We start from the raw sequence: 15,188 nt of genomic DNA, 5'->3' as shown, positions 1-15,188 counted from the left end.
CCAGCAAACTAGGCGTCAACGTCAACAACAACGTCAGACTCCTAGACCAACACAGCAACAACCTGTGAAGCCGCCTCCACAGCAAAAACCTACGCAGCCCTTTTGACTTAATTCTCCAGGGCATAGCCAGCGTCCAAACATCTACCCACCTACCTCAACCTATAGGTGGCCGTCTCACTTTCTTTCTCAGCCGGTGGGAAGTTATCACTTCGGACCAATGGGTCCTCAACATCATCCGCCAAGGCTACTCTCTCAACTTTCAGACCCTTCCGGCCCAAAGTCTACCAAAAGAGTCTGCTTTGAACTCTCCTCAGTCTTCCCTCCTTCTTCAGGAGGTTCAATCCCTCCTCCTTCTGAACGCTATAGAGGAAGTTCCTCTGGATCAAAAGGGGCAGGGATTCTACTCCCGTTAATTTCTAGTCCCCAAAAAAACAGGAGATCTCAGACCAATTCTAGATCTTCGCGATCTCAACAAATGCTTGGTCAAGGAAAAATTCAAAATGCTTTCTCTGGCCACTCTTTACCCTCTTCTCGATCACGGCGACTGGCTATGCTTCCTCGATCTCAAAGAAGCATACACTCACATACCGGTCAATCTGGCCTCCAGACAGTATCTCCGCTTCATGATCAATCATTGTCATTACCAATACAAGGTGCTACCCTTCGGTCTTGCCTCCTCTCCAAGAGTGTTCACCAAATGCCTGATTGTGGTGGCTGCCTTTCTACGCTCTCACCACCTTCAGGTCTTTCCTTACCTGGACGACTGGTTAATTAAGGCCATTTCATCTCAGTCAGTACTCCTGGCCACCAACCAGACCATCCTTTTTCTACAACTCCTGGGATTCGAGATCAATCTACCCAAATCTCATCTTATCCCCACGCAAAGACTTCAATTCATTGGAACGGTGTTGAACACAGTCCTGATGAGAGCGTTCTTGCCGTCCAACCGTCTTCAAACTCTTCAATATCTTTGTCAGCAGGTGCTTCCACAACGTTCCATCTCTGCCAAGCAAATGATGATACTCTTGGGTCACATGGCCTCGACAGTTCATGTCACTCCCCTTGCACGTCTTCACCTGCGCACTCCTCAATGGACCCTAGCTACCCAGTGGTCCCAAGTGACGGATCCTTGCTCACGACACATATCTGTGACATCATCTCTTCGTCAATCTCTTCAATGGTGGTTGATATCCTCAAATCTCTCCAGAGGTCTTCTGTTCCATCTACCTCCTCATCAACTTGTCATCACCACCGACGCCTCCCCTTATGCCTGGGGAGCTCATTTGAACGAATTTCAAACTCAAGGACTTTGGACAGTCCAGGAAATGAAGCACCACATCAATTTCCTGGAACTCAGAGCGATGTTTTATGCCCTCAAGGCCTTCCAACATCTTCTCTTTCCTCAGGTTCTTCTACTGTGCACAGACAATCAAGTTGCGATGTACTACATCAACAAACAGGGTGGGACAGGCTCTCGCCTCTTGTACCAGGAAGCCCAGAAGATTTGGTCTTGGGCCACAGCTCGCCACTTATTCCTGAAAGCTATCTACATTCAGGGGGAACAGAATTCCTTAGCGGACAAACTCAGCAGAATTCTCCAGCCCCACGAATGGACTCTCGATCCTTTGACTCTCCAGTCCATTTTCGCTCAATGGGGCACTCCTCAGGTGGACCTCTTTGCAGCTCCTCACAATCATCAGCTGCCCCACTTCTGCTCCAGACTCTACTCTCCTCACCATCTGGCAATGGATGCATTTCTCCTAGATTGGTCCAATCTGTTCCTGTATGCTTTCCCTCCTCTGCCGCTCATGTTACGAACCTTGTTCAAGCTCAAGAGGGAACGAGCCACCATGATTCTGATTGCTCCACGGTGGCCCAGGCAGCATTGGTTCTCCCTTCTACTTCAACTCAGTTCCAGGGAACCTTTTCTTCTTCCACTGTTTCCTTCTCTGCTTACGCAGCATCAGGAAACCCTTCTGCATCCCAACCTCCAGTCTCTGCACCTGACAGCTTGGTATCTCTCGGGCTGACTCCACATGATTCTCTTCTGTCTCAGCCCGTTCGGTCTATTCTGGATGCTTCCAGGAAACCGGCCACTCTGCAATGTTACCATCAGAAGTGGGCACGGTTTTCTTCTTGGTGTATTCTTCATCATCATGATCCCACTTCCCTTGCAGTGGAGACCTTGTTGGATTATCTTCTTTCCTTATCTGACTCTGGTCTCAAGTCTACGTCCATCAGAGTCCACCTCAGTGCTATTGCTGCTTTTCATGAGCCAGTTCAGGGGAAACTTCTCTCAGCTCATCCTTTAGTGTCCAGATTCATGCGGGGTCTTTTTCATGTGAAACCACCTCTTAAGCCCCCTCCTGTGATCTGGGATCTCAATTTGGTTCTGTCTGCTCTAATGAAGCCTCCATTTGAACCCTTGGCTACCGCCACTTTCAAGTTTCTTACTTGGAAGGTACTTTTTCTTATTGTGCTCACCTCTGCCAGGAGGGTCAGTGAGCTCCATGCACTAGTTGCTGATCCACCTTTCACAGTCTTCCATCATGACAAGGTGGTTCTGCGTACACATCCAAAGTTTCTTCCTAAGGTTGTCTCTGAATTCCATCTCAACCAATCCATTGTTCTGCCTGTTTTCTTTCCGAAACCTCACTCTCATTCTGGAGAACAGGCTCTTCATTCTTTGGACTGTAAGCGGGCTTTAGCTTACTATTTAGACCGTACTAAGCCCCACAGATCATCACCCCAACTCTTTCTGTCCTTTGATCCGAATAAATTGGGACGTCCTGTTTCTAAACGTACGCTGTCAAATTGGCTCGCAGCGTGCATTTCATTCTGTTATGCTCAGTCCGGACTGCCACTGGAAGGTTCTGTCACGGCCCATAGAGTGAGAGCTATGGCAGCATCTGTAGCTTTCCTCCGTTCCACTCCTATTGAGGAAATCTGCAAGGCTGCTACTTGGTCCTCAGTTCATACTTTTACATCTCATTATTGTCTGGATGCATTCTCCAGACGGGATGGACACTTCGGCCAATCTGTTTTGCAAAATTTGTTTTCCTAATGGCCAACCTTCCCTCCATACCTCTTTTTGTTAGCTTGGAGGTCACCCATCAGTCAAGAATATGCTGCCTGCTTGTCCTGGGATAAAGCACAGTTACTTACCGTAACAGGTGTTATCCAGGGACAGCAGGCAGATATTCTTGCGTCCCACCCACCTCCCCGGGTTGGCTTCTTAGCTGGCTTATCCTAACTGGGGACCGCGCGCCTCTGTCGGGTGGGAAGGCACTCGCGCGTGCGCGGTGCGGCCTACTGGAACTTTCCAAGTTCTTAAGAGTGCAATCACTCTAAAATTGTCCGTACCGGGGCTCCGTCGGTGCCGTCACCCATCAGTCAAGAATATCTGCCTGCTGTCCCTGGATAACACCTGTTACGGTAAGTAACTGTGCTATTTCGACCTTCTATCCTTCAGATTACTGGTACAGTCGCTGATTCTATCCACCCTGGACTATTGTAACATCATCTACTTGGGAATACCTAAAAAAACCATAAGAAAACTGCAAATAGTTCAAAACACGGCCGTCCGCTTAATATTCGGACTAAAGAAAAGTGATCACATTAGTCCCTTCTACAAACGGCTGCACTGGTTACCAATCAAAGAAAGAATTCTATTCAAGTTCTCCTGCTTTTGCTATAAATTAATCTGGGGAATGGCCCCCAATTACCTTCTACTTCACTTCGAATTCTATCACCCTATTAGATCTACCAGAAACCACAACCTGTTTGCATACCCGAAAATAGCTGGCTGCAGATGTCGAACCTTCCTGGTCAGAACTTTCAAGTTTCAAGGTGGTAGACAGTAATCATGGCTAGGCTATCTCATCAATACCGCTAGGTTGACCTACAGCATCTTCCGGAAAGAACTAAAGACCACTTTGTTTAAGAAATTCTTGTCCTAGCCAGACACTCTCCCGCGAACATAACTTCCACACCTTATCCTGAATTTCTTCCTCACACTAGGTATCCACATTCTCTGTCTGCTAAAATTCCCTCTTCATAATTGTATCCTGATATTCGCTGGTGTCCGACTATTTTCAATTGTAAGATGTAAAATAGTTAATTTCTTATAATTCAACATATGTATAAGTTTCCTTTCAACCACCTTGTATTCATCTACTGTAATTCGCTGATTGTACAGCTCTTCTTCTTTGTGAACCGCCTAGAAGTCGCAAGATTGTGGCGGTATAGAAAAATAAAGTTATTATTATTATATACATTGAGGGGCATAATCAAAAGAAACATCCAAGTCCGATTTGACATAGGGCGCTAGTCGCCCAAAGTCAGCAGCCTCAAAAGGTCCATTCTCAAAAGACTTTTTTTAAATCGTCTCTGTATGTCCAGGCATTTGATCGTCCAGACCGCCAGTACGTCTATCTTTATACCACATTCTCGTCCAAATATTCGTCCAAGTCTGAAACATCCAGAACAAGACCTTTTGGGCGTGGAAGAGGCCAGCATTGTGATGGACTGATTACCCAGACATGGCAACAGAGCAGTGGGCACCTTATAGGACACTGCTGTGAACTTCACAAAAAGGGTACCACATAAACATCTCATCACAACTCCCTTATAAGTCATGGTGAGCCCCTCAAAACCCACTATACCCATCTGTCTGCATTCCCAATAGCCCTTATGGTTGCAGATGGCACCTGTATGGCAGTAGAGTGGGATTTGTTGATTTTTTGGTGGACACATTTTCCACCATGAATGTAGTGGTTAGAGTGGCTTATGGGCCGGGGTCCTCCTCCTCTATGGTTCACTAGCCCACCCCAGACTACTTAAGCCACCTCTGTGCAGCTCTACTAGGCTTTCCTAAGCCAGGTGCTGATGTTCTGAAGGCAGGTATGTCATTTTTATTCTGATTTTGTGGCGGTGTGAAGTGGATCAGTGAACATGGGGAGTGTGTGTGTGGGTCTTTACTTTGTCCTTGCAGTGGTTATCTGGTCACTTTGGGTACCTTTATTGGCACTTAACCTGTTTTTAGATTGCCTAAATCACAATGTATAAGTTCTGTCTAAGCAGTCTCGTCAAACCTTTGATTATTCCTGCAGGACGACTAAGTCTAGGTCGGCCTACATCCCATCCTAACCACTCCTCCAAAAACGCCCCTTTATGCTCTGGGCGCACAGTGGAATTCAGAGGCCTAAAAAATCTCTGGATACATCTAAAAACCTGTTTCGATTATCGGCACTTGGATGACCTGTCTTATAGATCATCTAAGTGCCAACTTGGGCAGGTTTTTAGACGTTTTTGTTTTGATTGTGAGCCCCAAAGTGTGTTTTAACCTTCCACTCTACCCCTACATCCATCTTTTCCCTTCCTTCTCCTCTAGCCCTACTCACGTCTTCATCTTTCTCTTAGACTGGCAACTGCGTCTCCATTCCACCGCAGCCCAGCATCTGCCTGTCACTCTGTGATCCCCCTCCTTCCCCGCCAGGTCTACCTCAGTCATTGCTAGCGCTGATTCTCATAGGCAACCTGTGCCAGTCCTGCAGGCTTCCTTCTACCATGTCACTTCCTATTTCTTCACTGGCAGGGACATGGTAGAGGGAAGCCTTATGGAGGGGTACAGATTGCCTTTAAATATTCACTATGGACAATGGCTCTGAGGTAGACCGGGGGGGGGGGGGGCAGGGGTGTTCATAGAGAGATGGGCAAGATACCAAGCCACAAGCAGAGAGAGGGGAATGAGGCTCCACCACTGATGTATTCTGGGGCTCTTATGGGCTACGAGACTGGTTGGGCCTGTGACAATTATGGGTGGGCCTCTGCCTACCTAGGCCTAACTGTAGCTATACCACTGGTGTGCATACGCATGATGGGTGGGAGTGTGAGAGAATTTGGGATATGCTTATGTGTGACCCGGTGCAGTATGTTTGCATGAGGTGTGTAAGTCATTGTTTATCCTTTCCTCTGTCTCCTGTATACCATTCCATTTCCTTTCAAGCTTTCTCTCCATGCCTTCTTTCTTCAAGCTTACTTCCTCTTTTTCACCTACCATAATAAAAAGACCCTTTTGTTTTATATATTACAGTATCAGCCCTTTCCCACATTCATCCATTCTAACACTCACACTCAACCATTCATTCTAGCTACAATGTTCTGCACTAGTGGTGGTTATCCTTCCTACCAGCAAATGGAGGTAAAGAAAAAAGCTGGCCTTTACCATTGACCTTACCGGTATTAGCTGATGGTGCTCCCTGGAAACTTCCAGTATTTTCTCTACCTCAGCAGATGGTAGGTCATGTTTTCTGGTGCTCTTAATCCTTGAACTAGCTCCCTGCTCTGCTAGTCTTGGTTGAGCCCAAGGGCCACTGCCATGTTATCCAGTCCCCTGACCAGACCTGGTCGAGCACAAGGCTTTGCTTCATTGCCTCCAGTTAAGCTCCATTGTGTCCACTGGGTGACTGCACTACCCTGCCCAAGGGGTATGGGACCTTATCCCTCCACCCCTCTTTGCCTGTTCACTCTGTGTAATTCACCTGGGCTCCCCTGCACCTCCTAGGCAAGTTAATATATATATATATCCTAATTGGCTTTGTTTGGCTTAACTTTATTCACTGGTGCAGCTATTTGGTGGTGGTGGTGAGGAGCAAAGCTTAAATAGCCTTGTCAAATAAGAAAGAAAAAATACAGAGTACCCAAGAGAGCAGGGTGGATTGCTGAAGATGCCAGAGCCCCAGGACTGAGTGTCAAGATGGCGGTGGTGTGAGAGCCGATAGCAAGATGCTGGAAAGAGCCGACAGCAGCTGGATTTCCTGAGTGCTTTTTGCTTACCTGTTTGCGGGCACTGTAAGTTTTCAGTTCTGTTGATATGTCTCATACAAAGAGGAAGGGGGTAATTAGAGCCATACCCTCGCCGGCACTAGCATCTACCCCTCTCCAGCAGACTATCGATCGCTTCTTCTCGGCTCTACCAACGACTGTGCAGTCATCTGGAGGAATGGATAGCCCGGCACTGGACACAGATTTGGGAGAGCCCATTGTCCCTTCGGGCCTTGAAACATGGTTATCGCCTCCATTTACCCTCAATTTTCCATGCCCAGCTGCTTCCGGGTCTCTGGAGCAGGAGAAACATGATCCCGGAAGTGGATACACAGGGTCTCTGAGCAACAGCAGAGCTGCTGATGTCTATAATCAAGAGAGCAGGAACTGTACCGGCTCCCACGGAGGCTTCCCTGAATGACATCTGGTCACTGCTGCAACCTATGGAGATTAAAATGACCAAATTCACGGAAGAAGTATCCAATATTACAACTAAATTAGACACTTTAACTAAAACTGTGGACTTGATGAAAGCGGAGTTTACAATCCAGACCAGACAAATACAAGAAGAGATGCTACATTTGCAGCAGTTTAAAACAGCAACAATTAAGGATAACACCTTAATTCATAGAAAATTGGAGCAGATAGAAAATTTTAACCATTGCTTAAATCTTCGCTTCCTGAATTTTCCACAGGCCCCGGGTAGTTTACCTATTGATTTTTTTAAAAGATGCTAAAAATTCCCCTAAATAATATCCTTCCTAAAAATTCCCCTAAATAATATTCTTCCAGTTAATAAGATTTATTACCTGCCAAATAGAAAAGCTTCTCAAAAGGAATTGTGTAAAAAGAATGGTCAAAGACTGATTTTGCAAATGTTCCGCTCTTCTTGAACAAACTCTTAACAGCTGACACTGAAAGAGCTACCCTTTTGGTGTCCTTCGTATTTGAACAGGACGCTAATATAGTTTTGAAATTATATTTTAAGACTTCTCAGAAATTGTTTGGGGGTCAGAAAATATGGTTATACCCTGACGTGTCTAAAACTACTCAGGAGCAAAGAAAGTATTTCCTTTCTTTACGTCAGGAGACAATTAACCTGGGTGCTTCATTTCTTCTCGCATATCCCTGTAAATGCCTGGTCAGGTACTTGGGAGTTAAGTACACTTTTTTTCTCCACTTGAAGCAGTTCCTAGATGTCAAGTAGATCGTTAAGGAATGAGTAGAGGGTTGTTGTTTTTTTCCAAATAGTGCAGTTGTTTAAATAACATTAAGCTTTTCTTTAGAATGATATACATTTAATTTCTCCCCCATCATTATTGTTGTCTAAGAAGGGGGTTAAAGATTTGATTATATTGTAAGATTGTTCTTTCTTAATTTCCTAAAACTTCTTTTTTCCTTCTTTGTGTTTCATGTAGCAAGATGTATTCTTGTAAAAATTATTTGAAAGTTATGAATAAATAATAATTTTAAAAAAAGAAAATAAGTCGATCTAAAGGGTTGACTCAAATATAAGTCAGGCGGCTTAATATACAAGTGCCCTGCCTGGATCTGCACCCAGTGCCCCCTTCCTCCCCTGCCAGGATCTGCACCCAGTCCCTCCCTGCCAGGCACTGCCCCCAGCCCCCTTCCTTCCCTCCCTCTATTAGACTCTGCATCCAGCCCCCTCCCTGCCAGGTACTGCACACAGTTCCCTTCCCTCCCTCCCTCTGCACACAGTCTCCCCCTCCATGGGAAGCGCTAAGCGGCTTCCTGAATGGCTCCCGTGAATTCTCACCAAAGCATGCTCCTGCTCAGCGGCTGAAGCCAGAACTCACGGCAGCGATAGACTGGGTTAGCAGCGGGGCAGGAGTGCGGAAAACTCCACCCTGCCCACTACACCTCTGGAGGTAACATGGACAGGGCAGGGAAGGGGGACAGGGTGCAGATCTTGGCGGCCCAGTGGAGGCATGCAATAAGTCTGAGAGGAACAGGTGTGTGCTGGAAGCTGGCCCGAATATAAACCGGGACCCCCATTTTTGGGCCCTAAAATACCAGTTTATATTCGAGTACCGTATTTGCCGGCGTATAAGACGACTGGGCGTATAAGACGACCCCCCAACTTTTACAGTTAAAATATAGAGTTTGTTATATACTCGCCGTATAAGACTACCCCTTCTTCCGCACACCTTCTGCACAACCTTCTGCCTGCCTGTCCCCCCCTTGAAGGTCTGCACCCCCCGAAGGCCTGCACCCCCCCGAAGGCCTGTCCCCCCCCCTTGTAGGCCTGTCCCCCCCTTATAGGCCTGTCTCCCCCCTTGAAGGCCTGTCCCCCCTTGAAGGCCTGCCTGCCTGCCTGTCACCCCCTCCCCCTTGAAAGCCTGCCTGCCTGCCCGCCCGCCCCACCCTGAAGGCCTGATGCCCCGACCCACCCCGAAGGACCGCTCGCCCCCCTGGCCTCCCCGCACCACCTATGAAGCAGCCGCAGCAGGATCGCGAAGTCAGCGTCAGCGATCCCTGCGCTGCTTCCTGCGCCACGGTCCCGCCCCTCCTCTGACGTCAGAGGAGGGGCGGGATCGCTGACGCTGACTTCGCGATCCTGCTGCGGACTGCTTCACAGGTGGTGCAGGAAGGTCAGTGGGGCGAGCGGTCCTTCGGGGGTGGGGGGGGATTGAACGGCAAGGCCGGGAGCACCCCCTTAGGGCTGGCACCCGGGGCGCACCGCCCCCCCCCCCCCTTGGTACGCCACTGCATGTAAACAGTACCCGGCATATAAGACGACCCCCGACTTTGGGGAGGATTTTAAGGTACTGAAAAGTCGTCTTATACGCCGGCAAATACGGTATATATTTTTCCCTCTTCTCCATCACCATGTCCAACATTTCTCCATGTTTCTTCCTTTCCCCATGTGCACCATCTTTTTCCCTCGTGTTCCATGCCCCCATGTTCAACCATTTCCCTTTCTCTTCCCTCCCTTCAAAATCCCCCCATCCTGTGCATCTGTTTCCCTCTCACCCACAGCCCATGCAGTATCTCCGTTTCCCTCCCTCCCTCCTACCCACCCAAGCATCTGTTTCCATTCCTCTGTCACCGTCCCCCCCCCTGTCACCGTCCCCCCCCACACACACACAAATCCTGTTGCAACATCTCAATCCCCCCCCCCCAAAAAGCCTATTGCAGCAACTCTGTTTCTCACTGGCAGTGGTTCCTCCTACATGCTGTTGGGTTTGACCCAGAAGGCATTCCTTTGATATGTTTTGCATCATGGTCACTCTTTTGAAAATTAAATGCTGCTACAGTAAATTCTTCACTCCAGATATCAGCTCAGGTTTGATCATGTTATGATTACTATTTCTGTATACATACTTGTTAAAATTACTCTTCTCTTCTATATATAAGTTCATGTAAACCTTTTTTTTTCCTTCTCTTCCTATATTTTAAGTTCTTGTAAATCGTGCCGAGCTCCACATCCGTGGAGATGATGCGGTATATAAACTTAAGGTTTAGTTTAGTTTAGTTTAATGACATTTTTCCCCTGTGCATAACACACATACTTTGTTGTTTGCATTTTTTTTGTTGTTGTTGTTGACTTGGAAAAATTTATGCAAATAAGGTAACATAAATAAAATACTATAATGGCAAGGTAGATGAGGGGGACAAGTACATTGAGAAATACAGAGAGGATAAACTGAAGGCAAATTCTATATACAATTAAATAAAATTTACAAATACAGTATGTGAAATGTGTAAGTTACATGGTATACAGTGAGCTAGCAAGGGGCAAAATGAGTAGCTAGTCAGTTGCAGCATGTATCAAAGGTTTGGGAGAAGAATCTATAGGAAGATTAATAAGGAGAATTTGTTATTTGTGTGCTATATTTTGCTCTGAGAGAAAAAAGTAGCTTATTTTTAAACCATAAACTGTATATTTTAATTTTCTTCCATTTTATTTTGCTTAAGATAATTGGTGTCTGAATCTATAGATAATGTGAACTTTGAAGTTGCAATATTTTAATTTTTCTTTACCTGAAATCATTTTTGTTTTGTCAATCCAATGACTGCCTGGCATTCTTTCAGCTATTGAATGTGAGGGATGATGATTAGTCACTTGCTACCCACATGTGCCCTCTTACATTGTGGCCTGTGACTCATTCTAGCAGTCCCATGTCTGTGACAAGTGCTGTTCTCAGTACAAATGGTCTCTCCTGGCTCTTATGATGTCATTCTATGGTAATTGGAAGTGTAATAACTGGCTGTGTGTCTGAAGACCATAACCTTACTCATTGATGAGCAAAATGCTAAGTAAACATTTCAGCAAGAATGAGTATTATAATGCTATTTTTGTTTTTGTTCTGTGGTTTTTCAAAATCACAAAGTTGCTTGACACTTGGACTGTAATGTTTTGAATTTTAATACAGCAATGTGCTTGGAAAAGTTAAATTTACTAAGAGAATTACCTCTGCTGCTTTAAATTTAATGTGTATGCATTTGTTCCTCAAAGTAGGCACTTGAAAAAAAACCCAAACATACTCTTAGGGGTCCTTTTATCAAGCTGCGGTAGGGGTTTAACGCGCATTAAACCGCCTGCCGCGCTAGCCGCTAATGCCTGCATTGAGCAGGCGTTAGTTTTTTAGCCGGCCGTGGGGGTTAGCGCGTGATAAAATGTCCGCGCTAATCCCGCTAGCGTGGCTTGATAAAAGGACCCCTTAGGTTTGTAATGATGATCATTAAGGCAGTCTGAAGCAATTGTGACTAATGCAGATATAGTTATGTATTTATCAGACTTCAGGACATCAATAGACTAATGGCCTCTTTTACAAAGCAGCGCGGAAACAGCCCCGAAGCCCTTTAATTCTCTATGGGCTTCGGGGCCGTTAGCGCAGAGCAGCCGCTAGCAAGGCTTTGTAAAAGAGGCTGTAAATGTATTTGAATGAATTTAGTATATTTTAATCTCTTATTTGGAATCCCCCAAATAAGAGATTAAAATACAGATCTACGAGGGCTGATTGAAAAATGAGACTGCTTCTGGTTTTCTTTCTCCGAAGTAGACGTGGCAACACTGTGCTGGGTTCTTGTGAAGTTTATACGTCGATATTTCTGAACCTGCAGTTGGACCGCTGTAGGATCATAGCGAGACAAAGAACTTTGTACATTTCGTCATGGCAGTTGAGGAAGATTTACCAGTGAGAGTACACAGTACAGCTAATTGTTTCACCACCATATACTTGCTGTAACCTTTCAAGAATTTCATTACTGCTCTTTAAAGTTTAACACAAAATTCAATCACACACCTCTGGTGTACTCTCATGAACATGTCTTCCTCATCTGCCATGATGAAACATACAAAATTGACCTAACAATGAAGACTACGTCAGTCCAACTGCAGGCTCGGAGATGTCAGTGTATGAACTTCACAAGAACCAGCACAGTGTTGCTACGTCTACTTCCTGGAGAGAAAAACAGAGGCAGTCTCACTACTTTTCAATCAGCCCTTGTAATTTTAGAACCCAAAGCTGCTACACATCATATTACACTATTTGTCCTCAACAACATCCGTTCAGATCAGGGTATTAGTATATTGGAGCTTTGGCAGCAGGTTGTTTTCTTTCTCATTAACAAAATATTTTCCTTAAATTAGGAGTCAAAACGCTATATCTAATTTATCTGTATATAAAAACACTGGTGTCTTTATTAAATCATATTTTAAATATTTTCTTTTAAGGAACCTTAGAGAACAGCAGTGACCTTCTACCTGTTTCCATCTGCACTTGAGTCCTGACTTGACACAGAAAGGGGACCCTGGAACATCTTTAGACCTGCTTCTGGTGATGACAACAAAAGGCTGGGCCTGACACTGGAGGAATCCACTCTCTGTCGTTACCTGCTGCTTGTTTTCATATGTACCTGGGAACTTCTGAGCTGACATTAAAGGGAACCTCCAGTGACATTGGATTGTAGTGGCAAAAAGACCGGGCCTGACAGTGGAGGTGCCGTGCACAGTATATCGACAAAAGAGCACAACTAAGGAACACCTTAGTGTGCTCCTTTAGTAAGGTATGTTGGTGATGATATAACATAATGACATATCCAGTTATTATGATGGCTGAGGGTAATGGACATTATGATGACTTTAACTTTGACTTTTGTGAAAAGATGCTGGTCAGGAAGATTGTAGAGCCCTATGTCTGTTTTCCTCATAGTGAATCACAACAAAAAATGTTATTCTTATCTGCTTGCCATACCAGTTCCAGTGTTCTCCCTAGGGCCTTTTAGCCGGGTGCTCTGCCCAGTTAATTTAGATGACTGCCTGGCTGTCATTGTGAATCCTGGTGCTGCTGCCGCTGCTCAACATAAAAAAAAAACCAAAACACCTCTCACCGGCTAGGATATATCCCACCTTAGCCCGTAGCGAACTCATGCTTCAGGGCTCTAACGTGTGCGTGCCGGCACGCACACGATAGAGCCCCGAAGCATGAGTTCAATAGGGGCTAAGGCAGTAATTACATCCACAAGCTCGATATTCTCTGGGGATACTGAAAGAAAAGACTTTTAACCTATGAAGGCACTCCCATACGTATTTTTCAAGACTGCTCAATAGCATTGCAAGAGAAAAGATAGCAATTCCACCCACCTGTCTTACTAATAGACAAAGATATTCGGTTCATGCTGATCTACCCTTCCATTCTAAAGGTTTTCCTCAAGAGTTCCTGGAAATCTTAATACGGTAGAGTCAGCTAAAAGGCCATCAACTACATCAACCAACAGGGCTGAGCAGACATGCTGGTTGGCTTATGGCTTGATGGAGTAGGCCACTCCTTGTTGTGCGACTATCTTGCATAAGGGACACCCTGTAGAGTGGTACACATTCGGACCGCAAAAGGTTTCTTGGTATTTGTTTTTGAAAAGGTTCTGGTTCCAATACTGCCTCACACACTCTGTCTTTTGTAAGTCAAATGCATCTGGGGACAGTCTCTTTAGGAACAAAGGACGCTCAAGATCAGGTTTGTCCCAAAGAAATTGTCCATTTATTATAAGTTTTTCATCCATTTTTATAGCATTATACATGGGTCAGTTTTTTCAGCATATGACTGTATGAAAGACCATATTTGGTAACAGGATACATAAAAGCAACTAAAAAGAAATAGCAAACATAAGGGGGGCTCTGGTGGGACGTTTCATAATACTGTCCTTTTGTCTAAGGTTTGAGCAAATGTTTCATTCTTAGTAAAAGTTGCTTATCTACAGGAGAAGCAGGATCGCTGGGGGGGGTGGGGGTTCAGGACATGAGGAGGAATGACCTTGGCACAAGTAGCTAGCTTCAGAACAGGATGTAAAACACAGAGCTCAGAACACAAAGAGAAAAAGGACCTTGTTCTTGCTTAGCAAAGTGAAGTTTCTTAGCAAAGTGAAAACTTTCTATTTCAGCACAAGCATGAATAGACAAAATTACTTACAGAGAATATATGTGAAGGAATATATATACCCCTTTAGTTTTATTAATAGTTTTCTGTATTTATCTTAAGTCAATAGATTATACTTGCTTAGGTATGCTGGGATGTGGGGACCCACGGCATTAGTTATGACCCTGTCTTCTGATAAACGAGACTTCAACTGAGCTTTGAGGATTGAGGGGAAAGGGGGAAGAGGGAGGGAGTGTTAAAAAAGTAATGCAAGTAGGGTGTTTTTGTTTATAGGTTGGGAAGGGGGTGTACATGGGAAATATATGGAGACTTAAGAGTGCAACCGATACCTTTTTGGATATTTATGGATTTGGTATGTGTGCTGTTGTAGTTCATGGTTTGGTACAAAAGAGTGGCCCTGTAATATCTCAGAACTATGGGACCCTGCTCCTTCTTAGATGTGCACAGACCCCAGGGGAAGGCTGGGCTCTTAGGGTGATGAGGGAGAAAAATTTACCACATTTAAAGAATACAACTAAAGTGTTGTGAATTGTTAATTGTGTTCTATCTTGGAAAGTGGGAGGCATAACTTCTCCAATTAAAAGAGATCCAGGATATTGGTTGCCCTAAAGTGGCATAAGGGCGATATAGCATGTCTGCAAGAAAAACAGAAGATTATTTGATAGTACTCATCTTAAATTAAAGCGCAGCTGGATAGGCCAAGTCTTATTCTTCATCTACTGGTAGACATGGAGGAGTGGCAGTTTTAGTTAGGAAATATACAGTAAGATCTTGGCAAGACATAGCTTGAATCTCCAATACATGATGTGCCTAGGAAATGACCACCAGAAATACTGCCTTAGCAGGGAGGTCTTTCAGAATGGACTTACATAAAAACATAAAAATAGTCTTGCTGGGTCAGACAAATGGCCCATCAAGTAAAAACAGAAGAAAAAACCAGGTGATTTTGCCTGACTGCTGCCG

At 45.0% G+C, this 15,188-nt stretch overlaps 1 protein-coding gene across 1 annotated transcript in view; it reads left to right on the top strand.

Annotated features, from left to right (window-relative positions):
* The window catches only part of PIK3CB (phosphatidylinositol-4,5-bisphosphate 3-kinase catalytic subunit beta), a 596,095-nt gene that overhangs the window by 178,278 nt on the left and 402,629 nt on the right, over positions 1-15,188 (top strand). The window contains exon 2 of the mRNA XM_033957959.1: positions 12,527-12,858. The gene's annotated coding sequence lies outside the window, so the exon portion shown is untranslated. The remainder of the gene's footprint in view (positions 1-12,526; positions 12,859-15,188) is intronic.

This window comes from Geotrypetes seraphini, chromosome 9 (genome assembly GCF_902459505.1).
Source record: "Geotrypetes seraphini chromosome 9, aGeoSer1.1, whole genome shotgun sequence".
In the NCBI taxonomy this organism is placed as follows: domain Eukaryota; kingdom Metazoa; phylum Chordata; class Amphibia; order Gymnophiona; family Dermophiidae; genus Geotrypetes; species Geotrypetes seraphini.
The sequence above is the reverse complement of the archived record's forward strand: the minus strand, read 5'-3'. Positions and strand labels throughout refer to the sequence as shown.